The sequence below is a fragment of the Hipposideros armiger genome, unplaced genomic scaffold (genome assembly GCF_001890085.2).
Source record: "Hipposideros armiger isolate ML-2016 unplaced genomic scaffold, ASM189008v1 scaffold_247, whole genome shotgun sequence".
Taxonomy (NCBI): domain Eukaryota; kingdom Metazoa; phylum Chordata; class Mammalia; order Chiroptera; family Hipposideridae; genus Hipposideros; species Hipposideros armiger.
In genome coordinates, this window is record NW_017731597.1 from 2,244,357 (window position 1) to 2,250,356 (window position 6,000).

General features: G+C 50.7%; 1 pseudogene; it reads right to left on the reverse strand.

The window, feature by feature from the left end:
* Positions 1–4,474: 4,474 nt before the first annotated feature.
* Positions 4,475–5,112, reverse strand: LOC109389863 (40S ribosomal protein S7 pseudogene; annotated as a pseudogene).
* Positions 5,113–6,000: the final 888 nt, after the last annotated feature.

Genomic DNA, 6,000 nt, shown 5'->3' on the forward strand with positions numbered 1-6,000 from the left:
CTCCCCGGGGGGGCCACGAGAGGGCGCCGTGGTCCTTCCCTGGGAACTTGCCTTGTAAGAAGCAGGCACGGGATAGTCATCGTGTCCCGGACCTTGCGAGCCAGATGTTAGCCGTGAGTGTCCAGAGGTTCCTGACTTTTGCTCACAGATCCCCGGGGTTTGCCTAAGGCCCGTGGTGCCCCGGTGTCGGGGCGGGGGATGAGAGCGGCTGGCGGTGGAGGCTGAGCTTCTTAGATGAAGAAGCCATCTTACTCTGTCTCCTCCAAACTATTAATAGGTCTGGCCAGAGAGAAATGCGTTCCCGGTTCTCCCGCTGGTGGAAGATATTCCCTCATCTTCCTCTGAGATGGGGCAGCCCTTTCCTATGTTGGCCTGCTTTTGGGGGGTGGGGGGTGGGGGAGAAGCATAGAGAGGGAAGAGGAGTGGTAACAAGAAGGCCACAGAGGAGGATGGGGGAGAGCGCCTTGGAGGCAGCGTGAGGAGGAGGAGGACCCGAGCCTGAATACTACGTGGGTCTAGTCAGTGGCCCCCGAGTGGCAGCCGCTCTTTCTGAAACTCCCTTAACCTCATGCTGGACACACACCCTCCCCTCGTCTCATCCTCCAGCCTCCTTTCCGCCCACAAGAACAGTCTCCCACTTTGAATTCTGAAGGTTCTTTCCTTTTTCACTGGGACTCCCCAGAGCTAGACACAGGCCTGTCACCAGCAGCCAAACCCTTGTCTTGTGGTTCTGGGGACTCCAAAGCACAGAAATCTCCCAAGAGAAAAAGGAGTGCAGAACACATGGGGTCATGGGATCACCCTGCGGGATCTGATTCCAGCTGTCCCACGTCTTCTAGGTTGATATTTGTGAAAATGTCAAATTTCGTTCAAAACTCCAAGAAGATCCTTGGTCCAGGTTATTCTTACCTGTTGTAAATTATGCTATGAAATCATCAACCAGGTGATCAGTCTTCATTCCAAAGCCACAGATCAGCCTTACAAAGGGGAAAGCAGGTTGTGAGTGCCAATTTCAGGAAACTGGGGCAGATCCCGGCAATGCCCAGGTAGGAGAAGCTGCGTAGGCCAATGGCTAAATAACCCCGCCTTAGTCAGTTCAGGCTGCCCTAACAAAACACCATAGACTGATGGCTTAAGCAGACCAAATCAGCTAGTCGAAGGAAGGAAAGAAGGAAGGTTCTCCCTGGAAGTCAGCTTGGTGCTGAGTTCACTTCACCTCCAGGATTCTCTGTCATCTTCCTCTTCAACCCAAGGGCTTCCTCAAGGACCCAGTTACTTCACGTCTTGCTCTCTGGTCTGAAGGCACTGTCTGAGAGCAATTTCCTCCTCCAACCTCCCCCTCCCCACTCTCAGGTCTAACCAATCCATAAGAGAAAACACAAAAAACCTCACCCTGCAAGCAACTACCTCCTTTCTATCCCTTATTTTTAGCCAGCAGTTTCCTTTTTTTTTTTTTTTTTTCAATCCCTGGGATACTATGAGAATGAAGTCGGAAGAATGTGCACAGAAAATTCACCAAGTAGTACTCTGAGATATAACCCTAAATCTATGTGTCTACTACATACATCACACATACATAGTTTTACTTTGTCCATATAGATGGTATAATTTGTATACCGTGTTTTACTTCTTTACTTTAAAAAAAAAAAATTGGATCTGCCTAACACACGATTCCAGAATTCCTTTCTTTGGTTTGTTTGTAACCCAGGATACAAGGTAATAACTCAAGCACGCAGGAAACATGCGTCTTTACGACGCCGCGGATCCGTGGCCGCCGGAAGTGGGCGGGGATCATAACGTCCCTGCCCCTCCAGAAGCCGGCCCGCCCATTGGCCAGCTGGGCAGGGTAGGCGGGAATATCGGGGGCGGGGTGTGGGTTGGAGAACAAGAACGGCCCTAGACGTCATGAATGGGGCCTGCCTTATGTTAATCAAGCAGCGTAGGGGTATGATTTCCCCGCGATAGACTCCCCCGGTTTGTGGAAGTGGTGCAGAGATGTTGCTTGAATTTTATTAGATAAAATTGTATGAAGGGACTGGGAAGGTTGGGAAAGAAGAGGTGCTGAGAGTTACGCGGGGACAAAATGACCGTAAGTGTACAGTGAAAGGCGTATAAGGCTGTGGTGGGGCAGCTGGTTGAAAACTCATACTTACCTGGCAGGGGAGATACCATGATCATGAAGGTGGTTTTCCCAGGGTGAGGCTAATCCATTGCACTTCGGGTGTGCTGACCCCTGCGATTTCTCCAAATGCGAGAAACTCGACTGCATAATTTGTGGTAGTGGGGACTGCGTTCGCGCTATCCCCGAACAACCTTGTTAAAAGTTAGACTGAGTTTCATTGCTGTTTGAAGATAGGTGACCTAAATCGGGGTTTTTGAACAGCTCGTGCGGCCTGCTCTGAAGCTGCAGAGTGGTATTCCGGTAAGACCGTGTAGTCATGTTTGCTCTTCCCTCAGTGGACACACCCAGGTTTTTACCCGCGAGGTTCAGAATGTGTGTGGCTCTCCCTACGGGGTGGCATTGGCGCTGAGGCTTTCCATATCCGCGTGGACCACCCCGCTCTGAGAACTAGGTGTTGGGGACCCTACTCCCGAGGAGGAAGTTGGGGGGCAGCCCGGGTCGCAGCTCGGGCGAGGGCGGCTCTTGCGCAAAGCACGGATTACTGGATTCACGTTCTGCAGGCCCATCCCCTTAGGTTTGCCCTTTGGGGAGGAGATCGACTCCATCCGGGGGTCAGAGACAGGGAAGGGGTATCAGGCCTTCTTCCCCCTCCCTCTTACCCTCGCCACCCACCTGCTGTCTAGAGGAGGTTCCTGCCCTGAGGGGAAAATCCCGGCCAGGAAAAAGAAATACTCCTTTCCTTCTCAGCTGTCGTCTTCCCACCGCTCTGAGGGCTCTGGATGTCCTCAGAACAGGACGTGGGACTTCTTGGGTTTTCCCTCATTCCATTTCCCACCCCTTCTCTCACCTTCTCCTCGTCTTCCTCGCTTCTTCACCTGCGTCGCCACCCTCCTCACGTCCCCGCTCCCCTCGCACACAGGCTAGGCTCGCAGGGCGTCGGGAGGGGCGGCTCGGTCCGCCAGGAAGTTTGAGGGAACGCTTCCCATCGCCGGGAGAAGCCCGAGCGCTTCTCGGGTCAGGACCCTTTGGGGGTCTTTGCGGGAGGGATAGAGAGAATGAGCGTGCACAGCCAGCGCTCGAGGCCCGGGCAGCGCGGGTCTCTGCCGGCCTAGGACCGTCCGGGACCCGGGCGACCGCAGCCTAAGGAAGCTGGGCTTCTGTACCGCCTTGCGCGGACTAGTCGAACCCCGGGAAACGGAGCCACCTGCCCTGCGCTCCTACCGCGAAAAAGCGATGGTTCTCCGTAGCGCCCCCTCGTGGCTATGTGGGGTGCTGCGCACAGTGATTGCTCCCGGGCCCGGAGATGCGGGTGCCTGAGCTACCGGAAAATTCTAAGAATTTTGGCCGATACTCAGAGCCTTGAAATTAAAACGTCCAACAAACTACCGACTGAAATAGATGTACTAAGAAACAAGGTCTATTCCTCTCTCCTGGCTACAAGCGGATGTTGCAAAAGCAACTATGCAGTGTTTTAGAAGTCAGAATGCGATAGTGCTCCGAAGTACGAGCCTGGGGATCGTTGCCAGGCCGAAGAAAGGCTCATAAGCCAGCATTCTGGGTTTTAAACTTCCAGGGGCGTAGCGACTCGCTGAAGCTCCCCCGCCCCATCTGTGCACAACCCACGGTCTGAGCGTCTGGCCACTGGAGTAGAGAGTGGGGTCTTAGAGTCATTGTGCGCGAAAGGAGAAGGCAGGTTTCGCCCCTCACACTGAAGTCAGGTTCAGTGGAGGATTATAAATGAGCCACAGCTGTGGCTTATATCCTGTTAACAGTGGGTAGTTATTCTTAGGGAAGATAGTGTGGGGAAGAGGGTGAATTTTCCCTCTGTACGTTCTTTTATCACGTAACTTACAAAGACTATATTCATGTGTTCCTTATGTTTAAAAAAAGAAAGGAAAAAAAGAAAAAAATGAAAGATGCTTCCCGATGTGAATGCAGAGGCGGTTTAATTGGGGTAGGGGGAGCCTCTTTGGGGAGAGAACTCCGAGATGACCCCAGGGCATAAAGCTGGAGCTGCACTGGTGCCCCCTGAACCCGAGGAAGGAGGTTTAGGCCTGGGCTGAGGAGCATTCTGCAGGTGGGTTCTTCTGGGGTCTATCCCACCCTCTCACTCTCCTCCAAATGGCTCTCAAAACCACCTCCCTCCTCCTAAGGCTCGTCTGTGCTTGTGAAATGAGGGTTTGGTCACAAGAGTTAATGATTTCCTAAGGATCGGAGCCCCACTTCCCACATTTAAGAATGACCAGTTAGTACACACACACAGCGGAGTACTTCGCAACCATAAATATAAGGAATATCTCTGTGAACCCATATGGAACTATTTCCAGAAGTTTGTTTTTGTTTGTATGTTTGTTTTTACTGTGAATGGTGTTTTATTTAGTTGTTTTTGTTTACAACTGAAACTCTGGGAACTCAAAATTAACGTCCTTGCCCGTGAGCTTCTTACAGACGCCAGAGAAGGTCTCAACCTTGTGCTCCACGTTGTTCTGCTGGGCCTTGTCCAGGTGAACCTTTCTGAGCCGGCTGCCGTCCAGTTTCACGCGGATTCTCTTGCCCACAGTCTCACTTGGAAAAATCAAGTCCTCCAGGATCGCATCGTGCACGGCTGTCAGGGTGCAGCTCCTGGGACGCTTTTGCTTATTTTTTGTACGGCTTTTTCGAGTTGGCTTAGGCAGAATTCTCCTCTGAGCGATGAAGACAACGTGCTTCCCACTGAACTTTTTCTCCAATTAGTGCACTAGCCGGACTTGGATTTTCTGGAAAGATTTCAGTTGAGGAACAGGAACGAAGATTATAATAGCTTTCCTAGCACCACCAACTTCAATTTCCTTGACTGCCGTTATGTTCAGCTCCTGAAGCTGCGCTTTGAGGTCCGAGTTCATCTCCAGCTCAACGAGCGCCTGGGAGATGCCGGACTCGAACTCGTCCGGCTTCTCGCTGTTGGGCTTCAAGATCTTCGTGCTAGAGCTGAACATGGCCTTTCCTTGGTGAGTGCCGGTTTGGGAAAAGCTCCAGACGCTTTTTAAGTGGGAAAAAAAAGCGAAGTGCAAAAGAGTGTGTACACAGTATGCTATCTTTTGTGTAAGGAGAAAGAGCAACAGATATGCTTGTTTTGCAGAAAGGACAAGCCAGAAAATAACAAAATGTGTTTTTATTTAGGCGTGTATGGAAATGGGGTCTAAGATATAGAGATGGGAGGGCCTTTTCTCGGAGTGTATTTTAATACAGTTTTTATTCTTTAAACCATGTCGGTGTTTTACATATTCCCAAAGAATGAAAAAGCGAACCTTAAAATTGAAAAACAGGGCTGGCCGAGTGGTGCATTGGTTAAGAACTGGCTTAGGATGCCAGAGGGCCCCTGTTGGGATCCCACATATGAGGGTCAGTGACACTGCCCTCTACAGCTAAGATGCTGAACAACAGCTCGACCTGGAGCTGGGCTGCCCGTGAGTCCCCTGCGACAGCGTAGGCTGCACTCCCTGTGGCAGTGGGTTGCCATGGGCTACCGTGTGTAGCCAGCGCCCAGGAAGAGCGCAATGATGGTGCCAGCTTGGGCCAGTGAAGCAACGTCCTCCACAACTAGACTGAAGAACAAAATGACAGCAACTTGTCCCCGATTCCCCAATAAAATCTTTAAAAAAAAAAAAGAAAATTAAAAAAAAACAAAACAAAAAAACCCTGAAAAACAGGCAGGACAAATGAATTTAATTATATATCGCATGATAAGATAATCCTGCACAATATAATTAATTCAAGTAAGTTTTGAAGGCAGTGCTTGTCTGTACATCCATGGTGGGGTATATCCTAAGGACATCTAGAACTTTACTTAGTAGGTTTATTATTGGTGGCAGAATAAGTATAATAATTGTGAAGCTGTT